The sequence below is a fragment of the Pungitius pungitius genome, chromosome 1, assembly GCF_949316345.1.
Source record: "Pungitius pungitius chromosome 1, fPunPun2.1, whole genome shotgun sequence".
Lineage (NCBI taxonomy): Eukaryota > Metazoa > Chordata > Actinopteri > Perciformes > Gasterosteidae > Pungitius > Pungitius pungitius.
Window position 1 is genome coordinate 23,871,189 of NC_084900.1, and position 22,680 is coordinate 23,893,868.

The window sequence follows — 22,680 nt, forward strand, 5'->3', positions numbered from 1 at the left end:
GATGCGCTAAAATCATTCAGGGGAGAATCCATCCACCAGAGCGCAGTCTGCTCGCAAACGCTTCAATGTAAAAAAACAAATAAACTAAACTACAAAGTCAGCAACAACATTAAAATCAATCCAACCAGCAGAACCAAACCAAGGCTCGCCGACCACTTCAAGGCCGCACGAGTTGAGCAACAACAACTTTGTGACGCTCCCACTGGCTCCGATCCAGTGATAATGCGCAGGCCGAACAGGGGAGCACCTGTGTGCGTACGCGACAGCAACTCAGAGAGCCGCTCACCCGCCCTGCGGCTCTGTGGCACTGTGCCCACTTCGAGGGCGGTCGGGCAGCCAGCAGGCGTGACGCTTTTCGCCTCGGCGTTGTAAGAGATGGCGAGCTCTCACAGGCGGAAAACCCGATCAGAAATCAATGGACGAGAGCGCATGAAAATCCACTTAAAAGTAAGTCCTCTCAGTTGGAGCGGGAAACTACCAGCGCTGGGGATATGCATGCCCCACACACACACACACACACACACAACTATTTCTTATCAGTTGCTCCCAGGCAAAGACTAAATGAAAGACGGCATGTCCACTCGGACTCGCTGGCAGGTGGCTTTTTGCGTTTACCAGATAGACGGAGAGACACGCACATGAAACTCCTTGTGTGCAGCATGGACAACTGGTCCAGCATCTGCCCAGGGCATCTCATTTGGTCTCCCTCCTCACACTGAAGCACAGTCTGTGTGTGTCTGTGTGTGTGTGTGTGTGTGTGTGTGAGGAGTGACAGGCGAGGAGGCTGTTGTCTACCCAGTGTTCCCCTTTGGGGGAGCACCTGACAGCTACCTGAGCTCACTCTCTTTTCTACCAGGGGAAAAGGAAGCGTGTGTGTGTGTGTGTGAGTAGCTATCCATTTATGACAGCATGTGTGTCTAGGAGGTGTAGGCATTAAGTGTCTCACTGGCACTTGTCGTGACCGGCCCGCTGCTCCGCCTCCACTTCCCGGCGCACGCGTCAGCGCGCACGCGGGCGTCTAGGAGGGGAAGCGATGCGAGCAGAGTGACAAGAGGTGAAATTCAATCGAACTGTGTCAGATGTGTACAAGAGCGAGGGAGGGTGTCTGATAGCATGTCAGCGGGAAAACAAAAAAGAAAACACATGAGACAGAGGTTGCCAAAACGGCATTCTCCGTGTGGCATGAAGGTATCCTCCGTGTTTCTTAACAATATATAGGTAGCAGCATAGAGCAATGCTATTGTCATGAAGTACCACACATTGTACACAGTGACAGTAAACACACCACCTGGAGAGGAAAACAAGCCTCACTCTAGCCTCGAGCCGAGCTGACACGGGAGCCCAGGGCTCCGTCAGAGTGAAGGCATCAGGAACAAAACGCACACTTATGCACCAGCAGTTCTTTCCTCTTGGCAGGCTTCACGAGGAATTCAATCTAAGTGGCTGAAAAAAAGAAAGCGCTCAATCCCACCCCAAAAAAGGCCTCAACTCGACATTAAATGGTGTGTCTTATCTAACGAGAGAACTTCTTCTCTAGGAGTCCTTGTACCGCATTAGCATTAGCATTAGCATCTTCTCCGGCGGCCCGCTAACAAACACTAGCACAGATAAATGGCATAGAAATGGTGGATGCTATTCAATAGAAAACATGGACAAAATATCTGAGAGGCCGCAATGTACAGCTTCCAAGATGACCATAAAGTTGAATCACAGCCTCTCTTAAACTCTGCAGAACAGCGTGAGCTTTATAAAGGCAGGATTCATTGCAGGTCCAACATTGAAGAGAGCATTAGTTTTCCCTTGTTGTATTTAATAAGATGGGAGTGTAAGTGTATGCTGGACCCGGCGGCTTCAATATATATTTAATTCCAATAAAAATGTTCTCAAAGCCGCTGCCTTTGCGATGAATGCTCTCGGCCAGAATTTTTTCTCGGTCCCAAGGCCTCGTTTTAGAGCCTCCTACATTTCAAACAATCCCAATGAACCAAAAGAGCAGGGATTTTTATGGGGATCAGCATCGATTGGACTATATTTGAAAAGGTACAGCTCAAGGGCTTATGAACATTTATCAAGAGAGTTTAAGCCACTTTGCTCTGAGACCCATTACAGTGCCATCCTATAAATGTATCCAGAATTTTTCTGTCAAGAAAAACACTAGTCTTTGACTATGCAAAATATAAAAAATAAATAAAATGATTTAATAATTTAAATAATAATAATAATTTAAACCTTAAATTACCGACGTAATGCTAGCAGACCAAACATCCGTATAGGCTTTTCCAGATAACAGATGTGCTTATAATGAGAATAACAATGCTGTGCCACTAGGACTGATGGGAATGACCTTTAGAAATTATTTTCTCTCACTTGATTTAGAAAAGTATGTGTCTGTTATTGTGCGTACCACAGAGTCTACTCGGCTGGTGAGTACAAGCAAGGAAGTAGCTTCCAGCTGAGTTGAGAGGATGATTTGTAAAAAAAAAAAAAGATGCCTTTTCTTAATCTACAGTGGCAGACTGCACAGTGTTTTTTATTCTGCGCTCATCAGTGACAGCCTCTGTACACCGTCTCCTTCGGGATGAGGGTTAATACTTCACTGCTTGGTCGTCTGGATGCTCAAACTGTAAAAATACAACAACAGGGAACGCAGCCAAGTGTCATGTTTCCACACAGAAAGCATTGCAATGTCTTTTTGGGGGGGCAATGAGTGTGCGCCTTACACGTGCCTGAACGCTTTGCCACTCCATGTAAGTGTGTAAGGTAATCTCCCTCTAACCCAGCAGCGTTAAAAGCTTCACATGCAGGATTTTCTTTCCCGTCCGCAGCGTAGAAAGAGAAAATCCCATCGGGGAGGAAATGCAGCATGTCTGGCTTTGCACTCGTCGAGGCCAACGTCTCGCACAGGTAGCACTTCGCCCCGTGTTTAGGGGGTGCATCCATTAACTGGTGTCGGACGTGCGTCACAGGGTTGTGAAAGGAAAGTTGTGATTAAAGCCACGCTGAACAAAAAAACGTCAAGGCTCGCGAGGTCGAGCCAAAGGGTGGCATAGTTGTTCATTCCCGAGGTGGATCCAAGCACACGTCTGCTACGACATTCGGCCATGACCATTTCACAGCTATACAGACCAAGCACTTTCAATTTTAATCCCAGTTTTGTGCGCAACATTTTTTCCAAGTTGCATGCTTTTCAACACAGAATTTGGACGGACGGATTCAACAAATATCCCCCAAAGAGAATGTCCTGTGCTTGCGCTGGAAGGCTGTTATCAGTTTCATTGTTTTGCTGCCTTGTTGCATTTACCCCAAACAAGGCGAGACAGAGAGAAATGGACTGTGGCAGGGAGCACGAGTGCATTCAGACCCAATAAGGCATGACAGAATAGCCGTGACAAACTCAAAATGGCTACTTTAGAGAGGGAGGCCGCTATTCTCTGCTGAAGCACGTGGGGGGGGGGAGGGGCGGAGGCCCTTGTCACATTTTTTTTTATTATTTCACAGCCGTCCAGTGCTCTACCAGCTGGAAAGGTAGAGGACTCGAGGACGGGGAAAGAGGGAAAGGAAAGGTGCGCATGAATAAATAACAGTCCCTGAACTTTACACGGGTGACAAGAACGGCGGCTGAATTATCGGCGCTGCGCTCCGATGGCAAACGTGTTGAATAACCCGCTCAGGTGAGGCCAATTGTGCCGCGGTGAGATTACACTTGCAAACGGCGGCTACAACATTGACTAATGACCCATTGCTGTCAGGGAATCAGGAAACGGAAGTTGATGGAGGGAGACACGGCTCGGTGGCATGGAAGCGGCATTGCATTAATGTTGAATGGGTCTAAATTCATTACGCTCTAGCACTCCTGAGGGACATCTTCCACTTACTTCCTAATAAAGGGAGCCTTTCTTTTCCGCTGACATTAAGTGATACAGATGTGCTCGTCGGCCCGGCCGGCTTTTAGCGGTCCTCGCCTCCCACCGTCTCCCTTTCCTCTCCATGAGAGGGCTTTAGACACTCTGTCAATGTCCTCTTGCAGTGAGGGGACTGGTTGCTATGGGAACAGCCAGTGATGCAACCGCCACAGAGCAGCCTTGCCTCATGGGGTCGGTCGGAAGTGGAATGGAAACTTTCCGTCATGCACACAGGTGGTTTAGTTATGAAAACACAAACGCGCACCCACTGACCCCCCCCCTCCTCCATATTCATTCCCCAAAGTTTTTATTTAGTTATTGAGATCACTTTCTGCACCTGAGGCTCCAGTTGGTCTGGAGAGCAGCCATATCTCGGTGTGCTACTGATCGACAGTTCAGCAACGGTCTAGTAAAAAAAGAATAAGAAATAAACCCAACACGCAGCTGTTTCAAATGGCAAAATATGTGACGGTAAAAGGCAAACTACAATGCTTATTGATCTTTGGTTAGTTGTCCTTGGGGGGACCAATGCAGTCAATTATTTACCTGGCTGCAATCATGCAAAGTCCAGCGTGAAATAGAGAAAACATCAGCACACAAAGGAACACCCCACCATACCTGCTCAATACGAGAACAAATGGCTTCTTGAAACAAGTTAGGTGAAAAGAGAAAGCGCGAGAATGGAGACACTAACTAACTTTCCCAGCGCTTTTGGATGGAAACAACTTTTCTCTTCCCTGCTTTTTCCACCGAACAAATTCACGAAAAACAAACTGCAAAAATCTCATATTTTATCCCTGCCTTTAGTCGCAGTTCTGTGCCTGAAGACGGACGCCAGATTGTGCACGTGTAGGGCGGTGCAGTGTGTAGAGGATGGGCCATCAATTTTCCTCTCATGCTTCCTGAGTGTAACACATGTGCTTGTGCAGCTGGCTGCCTGGGCCCTGACCGCAGGAGGAAGTTATTTACTTCTTCTTCAGAGTGAGAGATGAAATTGGAAAGAGAGAGACAGGGAAGATGCAGGGGGGGGGAGGGGTGTGATGCAATAAGAGCTTTTATTAAAGTAATACTGTACAAGAGAAATACAAAAAAAGGGGGGGAAGGCTAAAGCGAAATACGAGAGGCCGAGGGAATACCTCCAATTTAAAAAATAAAAAAAGCATTCCAGTAGCTGTGAAGAAGTCCATGATGAAGATGCAGGCATATTGAATGCAGAGACTTTCCTTGTTCCACAAACAGGTTAAAGGAAGTTGAGGGGGTGGGGGCACCAACCGTTAGTTTAGTGCCATTATTTACATCTGTTTTAGAATCAATAATTCACCATTTAAATACGTCAGCCTTCGGATCTTTAGATATTGACTTTACTGCTCAGTCACCTCAGCTGCTGCTGCTCTGCTGCTGCTCTGCTGCTGCTCTGAGATTTAGTCGTGGCTATTTCTAGTCTCCCTTGGCTATAGGAACTTTTTTTATATTTTAATGAAGTCCCGATGGCATTAGATGTAAACATCGGCAAAAAAAGAAAAGAAAAAGAAAGCACAGCGAGCACACACAAACATGTCCTCTGCAGGTTCCTCTTTGTTTTGTTCATTTTCTTTGTAGGTAAGCCAGCGGTTTCGGGCTTTGTTCATACTCCTCCTTACAGTCTCCGAGCCAATGATGCTCGGCTCCTTCCGCTGCACTATTATCTGGAACGCCAGAGGGCGTGCAAACAAAATGCACTGCGAAGAAGCACACTACCCACAATGCCGAGGAGGAATTGTAACCGACTGTTCGGCCGTATCTCAAATTCATGTATTGGGAAATCCTTCCAAAGTGTGGTTACTGGAAGCAGGGAAAGTTTGATTGGGCTGACTTATTGACGTTGGATCAGCTTCTTTTCAGGTAAAGATGGGGGAGACGTCTCTAAATAATTGCTGTACTCAGCTTCTGATTATTTAGGTGAATTCAGGTTACATCCGTAAATATGTTTGGACACAACCTCTGCATTTGATGAATTATTCATACTATTTTTGTACTCAAATATGCATCCGATGTCGTTGGGATCCCTTTGGTTCACTTTGGATGGCCGTATGTGAACATGTAACCAAAAAGCGAATGAGACCTTGTTGAGAGAAACATTTCAAAATACACTTCAAAACCAAGCCATTTGGTTTGGGAACGCGAGCATCCTAATAAATTGTGTTCCTAATTGGCTCTGTGCTGTGATTTATTGGTAAATCTTTTGAATTCAGCCAGGAAGATGTGTTTTCTTTTACCAAACACAGGATCCTAAATGGGCTATAATTAGTTGTGTTTCACATTGAGTCCTGCCGCGCAATTAACCAGCACCTAACTATGTTTATTCACATTTTTATCTTTTAGGTCTCAGAATACAGCAGGTGCTGGGTCTCCATAAATCAGGCCTGAAATATGACAGCTCTTGACAGCTGTGAACATCTGCCTAATCACGCTTGTTATGGGTGAAAAATACTTTGACGGGTTTAGGACGAGAGAAAACCAGACAACCGTCTTTATCAGGAAGGCAGAGGAAACAAGGACGAGGAGGAAGGTGGAGGGAAAGGCCTAGTGAGGAGGATGACGTGGAGGTGATCGCAGTGCCTTGCTGTGCCTAATGAGTCACATGGGGAACGCTGTGTGTTGGCGAAGAACAAACTTTTAAAAACTTTAAGTGTTGCTTGCTTCAATTTTTTTTTCAGTTCCCTCCCCGAGTTTCCCTCGGCCCCAATCTAATCAATAATGGAGTCATTGGTGACGGAGCCCTATTCTGTCACCTCGCATCTCCGCCAGCAAACTGGGCAGCAGGCGGCCACAGACGCTCCAGAGTGCGGCACCGAAGAAGAAAAGCAGCATGGCTGCCGGCCCGCCCCTCACTCCCTCTGACTTCATGCATTAAATAGGAGCGAGGAGGAGGGGCTAAAAGCTTGCCTCTCTGTCACTGCAGCCACATCGTGGCGGGCCCAGGAACACACTCCCTGCTCGGTCCTCAGGGGACGCACACCTCCAACGTGTCCTTAAGGGTGGAACGTTTCACCCAGAATGTACCTTCTATAAGAGGACGTTCTGCCAAATGTCAAATACTGCAAGAGCGTTATTGCATCCTGTGTAATTATGTGGACCTTCTGTCTCACAGCAAACACTTCATGACCAAGTTACGCCGGTGTCATTTCTTTTCTTTTCTTTTAATAGAAAAGAAATGACAGCACTGCCGGACTTTTCTTTTCCTCATGATGTTCCGCCAGCTCTGTGTGGGTGTTCACCATCATAACGACATCCGTCGCTCCGGGCGGCGGACCATCCCGGCGGTGGAAGTGGCTGTTGACGAAGCTGATGGAGGGAAGCGGATTTGAGCGGTTAAGTTTGCTCTCAGTCAATCGATACGTGTGTATTTTAGTTGAGATGTATCTTCTGCATGCAGTTTCCAGCCTTTTGATGGTAAACACTCCCCAACAACAGTGCTGGTAATGAGTAGGACTTTTTTTTTTCATTGCAGATTTAACAAAAATAACCTCTTCCAAGAACCTGAGGTATTTTGTGATCCCAGTTTCATAAAATACACAACTGCAATGTTCCTACTAGACATGTAAATGTCCTTTGGGCAGTAAAATATAAACTCAACGTACTAGCTGGGTGCCACTTGAAGTGTTGGCATTTGACAATTTGAACTGTGGAATCATTCTGCCAGTTATTCCCATATGACCCGAATGTTTATCGGTCGCTCCTGCGCGAGGGGGCACAAGCCAACGGCAGTTTCCTTTAAAGTAAAGAGTTGGAGACGAAAACGGGGCTTCGGCGCTGGCTCCGGGGTGCTCGACTTTTTCTTTTTTTCACAGGATTTCTGGAGAGAGCCCAAGTCGGCGGCAGATGGCGGCAGGATGAGACTCAGAGACAACCTGGGGAGAGCTTGGAAGGCGAGCCAGGAAGCGGCAGCTCTCAAGTGCTGAGCTGGTCTTCACTGGATAAAAGGGAGGCGGCCCCCTCCATATGCCGCCCGCCGCCGTTCCTAATCGCAACGAGGCGCCCGTCGACCCGCAGCCGGAGTCGCTGGAGGGACTTCGGAATAGTTGGAGAAGAAATTAGCAATTTTGGCGAAAGCACGTTGAATTGTGTTTAAAGTGGGAAACTGGCCTTGTGCCAGCTGGTATCAGTGCCACCATAAGTGGGGGGGGGGCGGGGGGATGAGTGTAGGACGGGGGGAACCTTCTTGATGTCTCCATAAGGAAGCTAATTTGAGATCCAGGAGGTAAAGGGCATTATCTTCCCTTAAAGCGTATAGATCCATATTGATGTGGCCGGCTGGAAAGCCCCTGCAGGAACTATTGAGCGTGCGATTCCCCCCCCTCCCCCTACAAAGAGTTTATGAAAGCGGCTCCTGGTTGGATCCCGTTTGTGCCCCCCACCCTACCAAAATGAACCCCAGGGGCCCTCCTCGCTTTTCAGGGGGATGATACTCCCTGTAGTCGCTCTCCTCCACAGACTAAGCACTCCATCGTGTCTCTCTCCTCCTTCCTCCTACCTCCTCCTCCTCCCATCTCTGATCAATAGGCCTGACCTGATGATCAATAACGCCATCCACCCCCCCCCCCACACCCTCCAGTGAACCAGGCTGGGGCAGACTTGGGATACGTGACCTCCCCTCTCTCTCTCTCTCTCTCTCTCTCTCTCTCTCCCTCCCTCCTGCTAGCTTGCCAGTCCTAAGAGGGAGTAAAGAGTCAAATGGAGGCCGTCAGACGATGTCCCATCATCACTGTCCAACCCCCCCCCGCCCCCCCGCTACCCCCCCAATCCTGGATAGCTGCCTCTCCCTGCAAATTGCCCCCCAAACGTGAATGTAGAATATGATTGGGTTATTTTCAGAAAATCAAAGCACGGCCTCGGCTGCCTATCCATCAAAACCTGAACTTTTACGCCTGGGAGGCAATAAGCTCTTTCACTCACACACACACACACACGAGGCGTGGATGGGTAAATGATAGCCCCGCCAGCCGCCGCTGTGGAATTAATTGCTAGTGACTTGAAAGTAGCGCACACACAAAAAGTGCCACGCTTTTGCACATTTCACGGGAGTCTTTGTAATATTTTCTCAGGGAGCGAAAGGGAGGGAGAGGGGAGACGCAGAAGAGAGGGGCGCGCAGGATAAGTAGCATGGAGCCGACTGGAGGAGTGTTTAGCTCCACTGTTCATTTGTCTTCATTTCCTCCCATTGGATAGCTTGCCCCGTCCTGACCCTCACCGCCGCGGCTGCGCTGCATAACAGCTGCGAGGAGCGAAACCCGTGAGCGCCTGCACCCACAGCACGCACACATGCACACACACACACGCACACACACACACACACACACACACACACAGACACACTCGCAAGCACTTACTGGTTGCGAATTTGCACATATGAGTAAACGCTCAGAAGCAGAGCCACGCAGTAACATCATACTGTGGGAACCAGTGTGTGCCGGTGGAGAGGGAGGCAACACACACACACACACACACACACACACACATCTCAGACATACACTGGGCCTGGAAGTTTGTGAAATGGTTAGCAAGCTGACAACCAGGCTCAACAGAATGGTCACCATATTGTATTTTTCTGTGATGGCATGAAGATGTTTTTGTGTAATTATGTCCCGTATTATAGCCATGGAAAATATTAAGTCAAGAATGGTTTCAAGGTTTTCTGTCTATCTCTGTCTGCACATTGACTATATTTCACAAAGGAGAAGTGTCAGGTTTTTAAAAAAGTGTGATGAGACAAGATTAGCCTGCTATATTTGGACTACACATTAGCAGAGGGAGTATATTTAGGAACAAGCTCTGTCATTTCTCACTCGTGTCGGATTAGAGACACTCTAATCAGCTATTCACAATACCACAATAACGGTTTGGGTTTTCCCTCCAGAGGAGGACCACCAGTCTTAAAACTCAATTTAAAAATAAAGAAGACATTAATTACTACAAAGCCTCTAACAGTGTGTTGTGTGGTACACTCTGCTCTCACCTGCAGAGTTTGTGGGTCCCTCTGTGCTGCTAAATAGCTCTGGACCGCAATATAGTTAACGGCAATGTGGTTGCCCGGGGCAGCTGCTGGTGTTGCGGCTCGCTCACGTTCACATGGCTCCCTCCTGCATTTCCCCCGTGTCTTTGGATGTGCCTTGGCATGCCGGCGCTTATCAAATGGCACCACATTCCACTGTGGACATTTACTGCATATTTCCTTGGTGACAAACCACCCGAAGGTCCGGACACTTCTCCACACCGAGGCCGATACCGAAGAAGACGTCCTTATTTCTCTGGAGGCGGGGGGGCGGGCGCCTATTCTCATTATGAATTAGCTTGTGCTCCAGAAGGTGGGGGTGGTGATGTGCGCGCAGGACATGAAGGGTGGTTAATATGCAAAGATGAGGCGAGGAGGGAAAACCTCAGTGACGCCGGGCCCGTCCGTCCATTTCAACGTAAACACATGAGAACGAAAGAAACATGCACATCCATTCACTGCACTGTCTGGACCGGAGGACAAAGGGAGCACGGGCTGCCTTTAATGGTGCTCTCTCTGCGCCGTCGTAACACCGGAGAGTGGGGAAGGCTTCGCCTAATGATGTCGTTAAGGACACGTCGCCATTGGACACAAAAGTGTGTGTGTGTGTGTAGGCTGTCTGGCTGTCTGGTAGAAATGCAAGGAGATCTGCTCTCTCTATCTACCATCAGGTGCGCTGTACCTTGGCCCGTCCATCCTCTGCGGAGAGGTCAGAGGTCGGAGGACAGGTGTTTGCTGAGGCGCCTGACCGTGGGAGGGCCTCCTCAGTACATGCCTCTAATGTAATCTGGAAGATGAATCCCGATGCGTGCAGGAAAAGGTTAACTCTCTCTCTGCGTGGAGAGAGGGTGCTGGTGTTTAAGGGTGGGGTTACGTGCGGTACTATACACAGTCAGCGTGGACTTCCTGCTGAGGGCAATTCATTTAGATTGGAGTCCCTGAAGCTGTTTGGAGGATACTAAAGCAGGTTCTAAACAGAGAACTACTTTAAACTGATTCTCATTTGTTCAGGTAGGCTTTCCCTTCGGTCTGCAGTCAGTACCTCGTACAAGTTCACTTCAAAGAGATCTGAGCCATCTCCTTGAGTAGGGCGAGTCGAAAGATGTTCAGTAGCTTAGTCTGTCAATTTGCACACTTTGACATTTAGTAGACGAACCGATAAAAGTCGTGATTAAGAAAATGATTGAGATAATTCAATCAAGAATGCAATAGGGAGTTATGGCCTGTAGGTTCTTGATTGGTGGAGGTAATATGTCATGTCGAGTTGCAACATTGATCTGTAGTGAAATCAAACACCAATTCAGCCCTGATTTCAGCTACTGCATAAAATCCATCCGTCAAACACAAATGCAACCGCGGTTTCTGCATTTAAAGTGTCATTGCAGTTGATCAGTAAGCCCTATGACTGGCCATTGGTTGTGTGTGTTTGTGAGTGTGTGTGTGTATGTATACACAGTGAGTGTGTATGTGTTGGTGGTGCTTTCACAGCGGCCTCACTTCAGGTCGCGGTGGACAAACTGAACCGCCGTCACTGTAAAACAAAGTGAGGTATTGCCAAATCAATTTAAATAAAATAAAATACATAATAAAACAATGTACACGCTTCGTTCACATGTCCACACACGCTTAGAGCAGTTAAAGAGTGAGTAGTAGTGCTGAATGGATTTAATTAAGTGGCCGGCTATCAGGCTGTGGTGGCGGGCGTGGTTTCGGCTCGGCTGCAGAGGGAGAGAGAGGGGGAGTGGCTCGGGGAACAGTGCCAGGTGGAAACACTTGGCAACCAGCTGGGGGGAATTAACGGGTCTCCTCTCGCCCCTATAAACAGTGAGGCGAGCGAGGAGGGAGGGAGGAGACGGACCGACCGACCGAGCGAACGAATTAATTGATGAATTGTGCGAATAAAAAGCATTTTGTGAAACCCACCACCCTGCGGTCCTGTGCCGTGTCTTCAACCCCACGCACCCACACCGTACAGTGGCGCCCAACTAGGTATGGAACCCGGCGATCAGCAGGCGGAGGGGATGGCGCAGCCGGCGATCGCGCTCGGGCGGATGCTGGGAGAGATCGCCGCGATGCAGCGGGAGCAGGCCGAGGTCAACCGGCACTTTCTGGGGGCGCTCCAAGCCCAGTCGGATCGGCAGACCCGGGTGTTGGAGCAGCTGGTGGCCCGGCCAGCCGCGGCAGCACCGGTACCGGGTCCCCCGGCGTACGCGGGGGTGGTGCTGCATAAAATGACGCCGGCGGACGAGGTACAGTCGTACCTGGAAATGTTCGAGGCGATGGCGGAGGCATGCGGGTGGCCGGCGGACGAACGGGCAATCCGCCTGCTGCCACTACTGACCGGAGAGGCGCAGACAGCTGCCCTGGGTCTGCCGCCCGGGGCAAGACAGGACTACGCCGGGGTAAAGAGGGCCATCATGGACCGGCTGGGGCTCTCCCCCGAGGACCACAGGCGGCGTTTCCGGGAGGCGAGGCTGGGTCCGGAGGACCGTCCGTTCGCCTTTGCTCAGCGGCTACGGGACGCGGCCAACAGGTGGCTGCAGCCGGAGGGCGCGGGTGGCGCACCGGCGGTGGTGGAGAAGGTGGTGACGGAGCAGTTTCTGCGGGGGCTCCCGCCGCGGACCTCGTCGTGGGTCCAGTACCACCGTCCGGCGACGTTGGAGGCCGCGGTCACCCTGGCAGAGGATCACCTGGCGGTCCACCCCGGCGGACGGGGCGACGCCGGGCGCCCGCCCGCGCCGCCGCAGCCGGTCCCCACGCCGCGAAGGAGGACCCAGCAGCCGGCGGCAGGGTGGCCCTTGCCGACGCCGCGGTCACCAGCTCGTACCAGGGGGGCCGACCACGCAGCACCGACCGGGGCCGGCACTCTTCCTGACCCACTCGGAGGTTCTCAAACGCCAGGGCAGGAGTGCTGGAAGTGTGGGCAGCCCGGCCATCTGCGGAGGGAGTGCCCGCTGATGGAGGTGGGGCAGGTGATCCGGGTTGCCGGCGCTCCATCACCCTCCCCCGGCCCGGGAGCGACGTACCGCGTTCCGGTAAGAATCCAGGGGGGTACACGCCAGGCGATGGTGGATTCGGGCTGTTCGCAGTCCATGATACACCAGAGCCTGGTTCGGCCAGGGGCATTGGTAGAAGCGTCGCGGGTGAAAATAAGGTGTGTGCACGGGGACATTCACGAGTATCCCATAGTGTCCGTCGAACTTCGGTTCAGGGGAAAAAAATATAGAATAAAGGTCGCGGTTAGCTCCCACCTGACGCACCCCGTAATTTTGGGAACGGATTGGGAGGGATTTAACACGCTAATGGGGCAGGCTGCGGGGGTGCGTTCACGACCGACAGGGACATGCGGTATGTGTGCGGTGCTCAGCGGTGACGCGAGGTCGTCCGACGCCGCCGGGGAAGAGGGGGAACCGGCGGAGCCTCCCGAGGAGACCCCGGCGGTTCCCGAGTTCCGCTCCATGGAAGATTTTCCACTCGAGCAGTCTCGTGACGATACTCTACGCTCAGCCTACGACCAAGTGATAAGAATTGATGGTCATTTGGTGCGCCCTGACGCAGCACAGTCGTACCCGCACTTCTCATTGATTAGGGACAGACTGTATAGAGTGAGTCGTGACACTCGAACAGGGCAGGAAAACACCCAGTTGTTAGTACCGAAAAGCCGCCGGGAAATGGTTTTCCAGGCGGCTCACTATAATCCGATGGCGGGTCACATGGGATACGGGAAAACACTAGACCGGATAATGGCCCGATTTTATTGGCCAGGCATCCGGGCGGACGCGCGCCGCTGGTGTGCGTCCTGCCCGGAGTGTCAATTGGTTAATTCACCAGCCATACCACGTGCCCCGCTGCGGCCGCTACCGTTGGTGGAGGTTCCGTTCGAGCGCATCGGCATGGACCTCATCGGGCCATTTCACCGGAGCGCACGCGGATACCGCTTTGTGTTAGTCCTCATGGATTACGCAACCCGGTATCCGGAGGCAGTGCCATTGCGCAATATCTCTGCAAAGAGCGTCGCGCAGGCTCTGTTTCAGGTCATCTCCCGGGTTGGAATCCCGAAAGAGATTCTAACAGACCAGGGCACCTCGTTCATGTCGCGCACACTGGGAGAACTTTACGGGTTACTGGGCATTAAGTCCGTCCGCACGAGTGTGTACCACCCCCAGACCGACGGGTTGGTAGAGCGGATGAATAGGACGCTGAAGTCCATGATTCGTAAATTTATTAGCGACGATGAACGTAATTGGGACAAATGGCTTGACCCTCTGTTGTTTGCAGTCCGGGAGGTCCCCCAGGCCTCCACGGGATTTTCTCCCTTTGAGCTTCTGTTTGGCAGGTCACCAAGAGGGGTGCTGGACCTTATTAAAGAAAGCTGGGAGGAAGGTCCGAGCCCCGGAAAGAACGAGATCCAGTACGTCCTGGACCTGCGAGCAAAGCTCCACACACTGGGGAGGATGTCACGGGAGAATTTGCTCCAGGCCCAGGAACGACAACAACGGCTGTACAACAGAGGGGCCAAGCTGCGAGAATTCACACCGGGAGAAAAGGTACTTGTATTACTTCCCTCTTCCAACTCAAAACTCCTGGCTAAGTGGCAAGGGCCCTTCGAGGTCACACGCCGGGTGGGGGATGTTGATTATGAGGTGGTGCGGTCTGACAGGGGCGGGGCTACACAAATATACCACCTCAACCTCCTGAAACCCTGGAGGGAGGCGGAGTCTGTTTCTCTGATTTCCACAGTATCGGAAAGAGAGGACCTGGGGCCGGAGGTGCCAAAAGCGGCTAATCCCACCCCGCTCCCGTGTGAGGGTCATCTCTCTGAGGACCAGAGAGCGGACATTGCCCAGTTGCAGAAGCGGTTTGCTGATGTGTTCTCCCCCCGGCCAGGCCGCACCGACCTGATAATGCACCGAATCGAGACACCCCCGGGGGTGACGGTGAGGTCACGACCCTACAGACTACCCGAACACAAAAGAAAAGTGGTTCGGGAGGAATTAGCGGCTATGTTGGAGATGGGGGTAATAGAAGAGTCCAACAGCGCCTGGTGCAGCCCCATCGTTCTGGTGGCCAAGAAGGATGGGACTGTGCGGTTCTGCGTGGACTACCGCAAGGTAAACGACGTGTCACGATTCGACGCCTACCCAATGCCCCGGGTCGACGAACTCCTGGACCGGCTGGGCACTGCACGTTTTTTTACGACCCTGGATTTAACTAAGGGCTACTGGCAGATTCCCCTGTCTTCAGAGTCCAGAGAGAAAACGGCTTTCTCCACTCCGTATGGTTTGTACCAATTCACCATGCTTCCCTTCGGCTTGTTCGGTGCCCCGGCCACGTTCCAGCGCCTCATGGACCGGGTGCTGCGTCCGCATGCCTCATATGCGGCCGCGTACCTGGACGATGTAATCATCCACAGCACCACCTGGGCGGAGCATGTGCGGCGGGTGGACGCGGTGCTGGAGTCGCTGAGGCGGGCCGGGCTCACCGCCAACCCGGGGAAGTGTGCAGTTGGACGGAGGGAGGTACGGTATCTGGGGTACCACTTGGGGGGTGGGCAGGTGCGTCCTCAGGTGGACAAGACGGCAGCTATTGCAGCCTGCCCGCGCCCTAAGACAAAAAAAGAGGTGAGGCGGTTTTTGGGGCTGGCGGGTTACTACAGACGGTTCATCGCCGGCTTTGCGGACCTCGCCAGCCCCTTGACCGACCTGACCCGGAAAGGTGCGTCAGATCCGGTCCAGTGGTCGGAGCAGTGCCAGCGGGCGTTTGAGAAGGTAAAACAGACTCTCTGTGGGGAGCCACTCCTCCACACACCTAACTTTTCTCTCCCGTTTGTTCTGCAGACCGACGCGTCGGACAGAGGGCTGGGGGCCGTTTTGTCCCAGGAGGTGGAGGGGGTCGACCGCCCCGTTGTCTACATCAGCCGGAAGCTATCGGAGAGGGAGGCCAGGTACAGCACGGTGGAAAAGGAGTGCCTGGCCATCCGGTGGGCGGTGGGCTCCCTGCGCTACTACCTCCTGGGACGCTCATTCACCCTCTGTTCGGACCACGCCCCGCTCCAATGGCTCCACCGCATGAAGGATACTAACGCCCGGATCACTCGGTGGTATCTGGCCATGCAGCCTTTTAACTTCAAGGTGGTCCATAGGCCGGGGACGCAGATGGTCGTGGCGGACTTCCTCTCCCGCCCTCTCGAGGGAGGGGGGGGGGAGTAAGCTAGGCCGGACGGCTCCCCGGCCTAAGTCGGGCGGTGGGGGTATGTGGTGGCGGGCGTGGTTTCGGCTCGGCTGCAGAGGGAGAGAGAGGGGGAGTGGCTCGGGGAACAGTGCCAGGTGGAAACACTTGGCAACCAGCTGGGGGGAATTAACGGGTCTCCTCTCGCCCCTATAAACAGTGAGGCGAGCGAGGAGGGAGGGAGGAGACGGACCGACCGACCGAGCGAACGAATTAATTGATGAATTGTGCGAATAAAAAGCATTTTGTGAAACCCACCACCCTGCGGTCCTGTGCCGTGTCTTCAACCCCACGCACCCACACCGTACACAGGCTTTGAAATCATAATGCCCTCTGATATGAAGCCTTTTCACCGTATCTAATGACAATGACCAGGTCGGTTGGAACCATTTTCCATAATGAGCATATTGCTGGCGATTAAAGTACCGTATTTTCGCGACTACAAGGCGCACTGAATTATAAGGCGCACCTTCAATAAATCGCCAATTTTAGAACTATTTTCATATATAGAGCGCACCGGATCACAAGGCGCATAGAAGTAACTGCAGTAAAAGGTTTGACTGGGGCTGCGTTATGCATCCACTAGATCGGGCTGTGCTAAATCAAACGTTCTGAAAACTCTTCACTCCCATGGAAACGTTGTTCAAACGTTAATGTGGATATTAACAATATCTCTTTCGTTATTGGTTAATGAAAACATTCTTGGCAAATGCTTTGGTGCATCTTGCACCGAGAGGCAGCGCTGGAACAGACGGTGGACCGTCAGCGCGATCCCGACATCCAACTACGAGCTTTAATATACTGTAGCGACTCTCGCTAATGAATCTCTGGACAATGTGCTTATCTTCTGGTTTTATTGTGGAGAAACAGGCTACTGTCGGCCGTAGCCTACGCCGAACAAAAACACACCATCGCTCTCCAAAACAACAACAATTCCCGCGTCCCCATAGGTGGCACTAAGATGAGTGACGTCAGATTGTGCGCCCTTCACTGACCATCCCAAAACTCTGTAAAGTGCAATGCCGCTCCAGAACATGAAAACACAGTCCGTTACAATACGCTGTTGGAGCTGGAATTACCGCGGCTGCTGGCACCAGACTTTCCCTCCAATGGATCCTCGTTAACCAGTATGGATCAACCAATTGAGCCATATATACGGCGCTCCGGATTACAAGGCGCACGCGCCGTTTTTTTAGTAAAAAAAGGATTTTAAGTGCGCCTTATAGTCGCGAAAATACGGTATCAAATATTTGAAATATACATATAATTCCGTCAAAATATTTATTCACAGCTTTTAAATTGTCGCAATTCCCAATCTCTGCAGTTTGTCTGTGTTAAATGTTAGGGTCACGTCAACACTTTAGGCCTTTGATACTTACTCATATTTCATAGAGTACACAACTAGCCTAATTGTTTGATTTAAAAAAGGAAGAAAAGTAACACTTAACAACCATTAGCTTGACAACCGCATAAACTCTCTCTCTTAGATCGTTGTCTGCATAATAGTTTAAGATTTCAGCAGGAGCACAGCGAAGAAAAGTAACTGAACAAATAACAAGAGGTTACCGTAATTGGCTGAAAGGAGACTATGGAGCACGAATAGCATTATAAATATGTGGGGTTTGACCTCAGGGCAGAACAAGGGTGGTGAATGAAATAAGAGGTAAGCAAAGTCTGAATGAAATAAAAAGCACAGGCGCCTCTAGGAGACATAAACAACACATTAAGCTGCTGGATTCCAGCTGCGGTGTGGAGCAAAGCATCTTCTGCTGCCATCGGTGATGCAGCCCCTCATCTGTCGAGGAGTCGACGCGATCCTCCGCTGCACCGCGTTTCTCCCAAACCTGGAGACGCACCGGTGTGGGCCGTGAATCCTTTCAATTCACCACAGAAAACAATAGGAGCTATCCAAGAGAGCAATCCCAACTTTAGACTTTTAGGGTCTGTTCTGCAGAGTTTTAATTAGGCCGAACAGCAGAGCGGGAAGGCTGTGGGCTACTTCCACGGCCGGGATGTTCAGCCAACGACATGTAGCACCCAGGGAAACCGCCCAGAGGGGATCCCAACTTGTGACTGGGCAGGAGGAGAGAGAGAGAGGCGGGAACAAAGCGCTGGATTGAGTTCAGGGCTCAGATGTTGGGCGGACCGAGTTTTCGCTCCAACTGGTCCAGCTGCCACTTTGCTGGGAGAAGTGTGTAAGTCAGGTACACTCACCCGTCAGCGCTACACTGAAGCTCCGAGCAGGGAGTTGGAGCTGCACAGAGGCCCGGGGGCCGCACATGGACAGCGCGATACCCGCGTCGACTGTTACAGTCAGGATTTGTGCCAAACAGCAACGCGTTTCCCGCTGGAATTTCACAATGAAAGCACTTTAACTCCGACTGTTTTATGAGCACTGGGATTATTTCAGACTGACTGCGGAACAACAGACACACACGACTACATGAATAACCGAGCAAACCACTGCAATTCCCTCTGGGAACACGGAGAGCAGGAAGGAGAATGTCTGCGGCCACTTCCTGTGGAGCCTCTGACTGAGGATGCACTAAGACAATGCGATCCAAGGTTTGTGTAAGTGTGTGTGTGTGTGTGTGTGTTAATGGTCTGTGCAGCGAACACAACCGAAAGGAAACCTATTGCTGATACAGTACATTCTCTCTGGGATACACGGATAACTATGTTTGTGCGTGGGTGTGTGTGTGTATGCAGCTGTGTGCGACCTGTTCCAGGGGCAAGTTCAATGGTGTGTATACTTTATCTGTGTGCATGTGTGTGTGTGTGTGTGTGTGAGGTATAATGTCGACAGGTATAGGAGAAGAAATCAGATCAGCTATGATAAACACACAAACATACACACACACGGGGACACACACTTTTTTGCCTTTCCTTCATTACTCCTTCAACACATCTCCATCTTTGCCAATAAGTGTGCAAAAAATAAAAAATAAAAAGGAGATGTGCAATCAGAAACGCAACAGTGTGCAACAACAATGAAAGACTCCACCCCACCCCTTCTCTCCCCCCCACGCCTCCCATTTCCCTCCACAGCTTATCTATCACAACGCGCCAACCAATTTAAATGGAAAACACTTTTAATGTGCAGCAACAAACAAAGCAGACAGTCTTTTACCCCCCCCCCCTTTTTTTAGGGGGGAGGGAGGGTCCTCAGTGATTCAGCATCTCCCAATTTCGAAGACATGTGGGAAAGGCAGATAAATGCTCTTTTTCTCGTTCCCCCCCCCCCCCACCTTTCTGCATTCAGGGGCAGAGTGGGAGGAGAGAACACGGGGAAGTTATTTATTTCTGACTCATGGTCGACTTGCGTGATATTTCCCCCCCCCGTCGGGCACGCTAATGATCCTTAGCCCGAATGACATCTGTCTGAGGCAGATTAAGACGACGTAACAACGGGGGGGGGGCCACGTCAGACCGAATTAGCGCCGCTCCAGTCAGGTGGGCTGCAGACAGTGGGACAGGTGGGATTATGTGGCGAGAGTACATTTGTGCTCGTGATCACGCGGCGAAGCGCCGTCCGGGGCGGGGGGAGCTCTTCTCCATGCAAAGTGAAAGCCACGTGGAGCCACACGAGGCCTCTCCTTTGGGATGTGACAGGTTGATCCCCTACGTTGGACTCCTAGCGCCTCGCGCTGCCTTAAAGCGCCCCCCCCCCCCCCCGAGTAGACAAACTGAAAAGGGACAGTAAGAGAGGAAACCAAATCCCGACTTTGTGAGTCAGGCAAAGCTCTTTGTCGGCTCGTCTCTGTTTGTGTAACTCCGGAGCACTGGAAGGCGGTCCGGGCTGACAGCAGAACGTGGGTTTGCTGTTGCTAAACCGCTCGCAGAGGAAGCAAGAAAATTTCAGCAGAGCAGCCTTGAAATTGAGATTGCATCAGATTCCGCATCCATTTAATGGAGTGTCAGACGGCATTAACTTGAATCACTTAAGCTAAATGTAGCGCTTTTCATATGGTAAGTAGCGCTGCGTATGTTTTCTTTTTTTTTTCTCCAGTGTGAATTTATGGATATCTGTGTAGAAAAGATATGAAAAGTAACAACTGCTGTCAATTGAAAGAAAAATAACATTGTAAGAGACAGAGAAAGTGACCCAAGGGCCTTATTACTCATTATGCAAGCAGCGTTTTCATTTTCATACACAACAGCAGGAAAAATAATAAGTCAGCTAAAGTGAAACTGTGTGTGTGTGTGTGTGTGTGTGTGTGTGTGTGTGTGTGTGTGTGTGTGTGTGTGTGTGTGTGTGTGTGTGTGTGTGTGTTTGTCATCTCTTGTTGGAGCGTCAAATGCTGGGAAGGCTTCCACAAACACACTGAACAATTCACACGAAAAATTATTAAATTGTGAAGTGCGCTACGGCAAGACCACATTTATCTGTTGCAATAGTATCTATGGAACATATAAACCATGAGTTTGCCAAGACATGCTTCCGATTAGCAAATATTCTCAATAAACACATTAATACACACAGTGTGTCTGATTACTAAATCAGGAGATTATCTTGAACTTCAATGGAGAGTGATTTAATGTGTCTTTAAAGATTTATCAAACATTTTTTCTCCTCTGGACCGAAAACTACCGTGTTACATTTCATCAAGAAGTGGTATCTGCACAGTGTAGCTCCAAGCGTGAGCTAAAAGAGTCTGAAAGCTGCGTGGCTGTTAATTCTCAGTGACTTCATAGTCTTTTCTTTCGCCAGTATGCAAAATACCACTTATTTCCAGTGCCATACTCATATGTATGCATGCTGTGGGTACCAGACGGACTCCACTTAGGCTGAGTTACTATTGAAATGTCTCCTTCTGAAACTGATGGTCGGTTTATGCCATCTCATAACCTACCCCACTGTGATCAATGTAAGCCTGCTGTGCCCCTAAGAACAATATGTGGGTTAACAATGCGGGGTGAAAAAAACAGAATATATATAAAATATTCCCAGCCGACACTCAGCAGATTGTCCTTCACATTCCTACATTCCCACTCTCCAGCTGCAGCTTGCCGGCAGTAAAAGGCCCCGCTCAAGGGCACCTCAACACATGCCGCTGAATATAAGGTGTGTTTGTTAACTTAACTAAGCGCGAAGGCCATTCCTATCGTGAGTGGTGGATTCATCAGAGACCTCACACTAGTCCCACTCACATGCATTCCTCCAACCGCCTGTCCATCCATCCAAACCACCCATCCCTCCATTCGTCCATTCATCTCTCCAATCCTTTACCCCTTCCTTCACCCATTCATACATTTATCTGTCCCCTCTCCATGCATCCAACCTTCAACCCGTCAGTCCAACCCTCCCTTCATCCTTCCAGCTTTCTTTATCATTTCAATTAAGCTTTGATCAAATATAGTGGGGGGGGGGTTCACTATTTTTGCAGGTTTAGCCTTCATTCGGACTTTACTTCTGCCCCACTGATGGGACTCACTGATGCACAGGCTGAAACGCTAAAAGCAGTAATTGCACCTGCATGAGCTAACTAGGTGCTTCGGGCTGGACCCGTCATTGATGGTTGAAGTGTGTGCGTGTGTGTGCGTGTGCCTGTAGGGGGCAGGGACAAAAGGGGCAGTAGAAAGGTCACCATGAATAGTACATGAAGTTATGTGTGGACAGGTTGTTCAATGCCCATCACCTCCCTGCAGATGATCTCCAGTGGGCTTGGGAGGGGGTTTGTTACGGGCCAGGCACTGGTGTGTGTGTGTGCATGTGGGTAACTGTGTATCTGGTTGCAAGGGTTCTTCCATATTCATGCTTTCGACCTCACTCATACGTATTCAGCTCCACACGAGACCATTAACATCCTGGAAATTGGGTTGGAAAAAATGGGTTGTGCCGTGGGGCTGGGAGTCTGACCTTTGACCTACACTTTGCGTGTGCATGCATGCAGGTCTGGGATTGATGTAAATAGCTAGAATTGATGCCTTGCTTGCTACCCTTTACAACACAGATGGCTTCAATAAAATAGTAATTCTCATCGCTGCCCTGTCGATTACAGTTCAATCCCACCTCATGAATCCAACGTCACGGACAGCCTTTCGCTGAATGGAGGCACGGACACATCGCACGCTGTTTTGTTGCTCTAATTAATTTTTTTAACATCTATCTGCCCTGCCATGAATTGTATTGGGAATCTGTCAAGGCAGTCAGGTACAAATCTACAACAAATCCTGCCAGGTTGAGGATGATGGAAAATATCTACATGAAATACACCAAAGAATTCATTCACGCTCTGTGATCATGCAACAATGGAACGAGAAGAGGCAAAATCGGGCTACCTTTTGACCTTACAACGTGTAAAGTCCCTGCTCCAAACACACCAATCTGAAAACTTTGATATGGATTTCAACCTCACAAACAATCTGTAATACAATCCAGAGACGTGCCACACATCTCCCAAAACAAAAGGATCCAGGACCACGTTTCGCTGCGATGGCACACAAACACACACACACAGACACACTCTCTCCCTCGAGCTGAAAACAAAACCAAGTCTGCTTATCTCTGGAGAGTAC

General features: G+C 50.5%; 1 protein-coding gene across 11 annotated transcripts in view; it reads right to left on the bottom strand.

Moving 5' to 3' along the window:
* agrn (agrin) overlaps positions 1-22,680 on the bottom strand; it is a 202,121-nt gene that overhangs the window by 89,687 nt on the left and 89,754 nt on the right. The gene's annotated exons all lie outside the window — the stretch shown is intronic.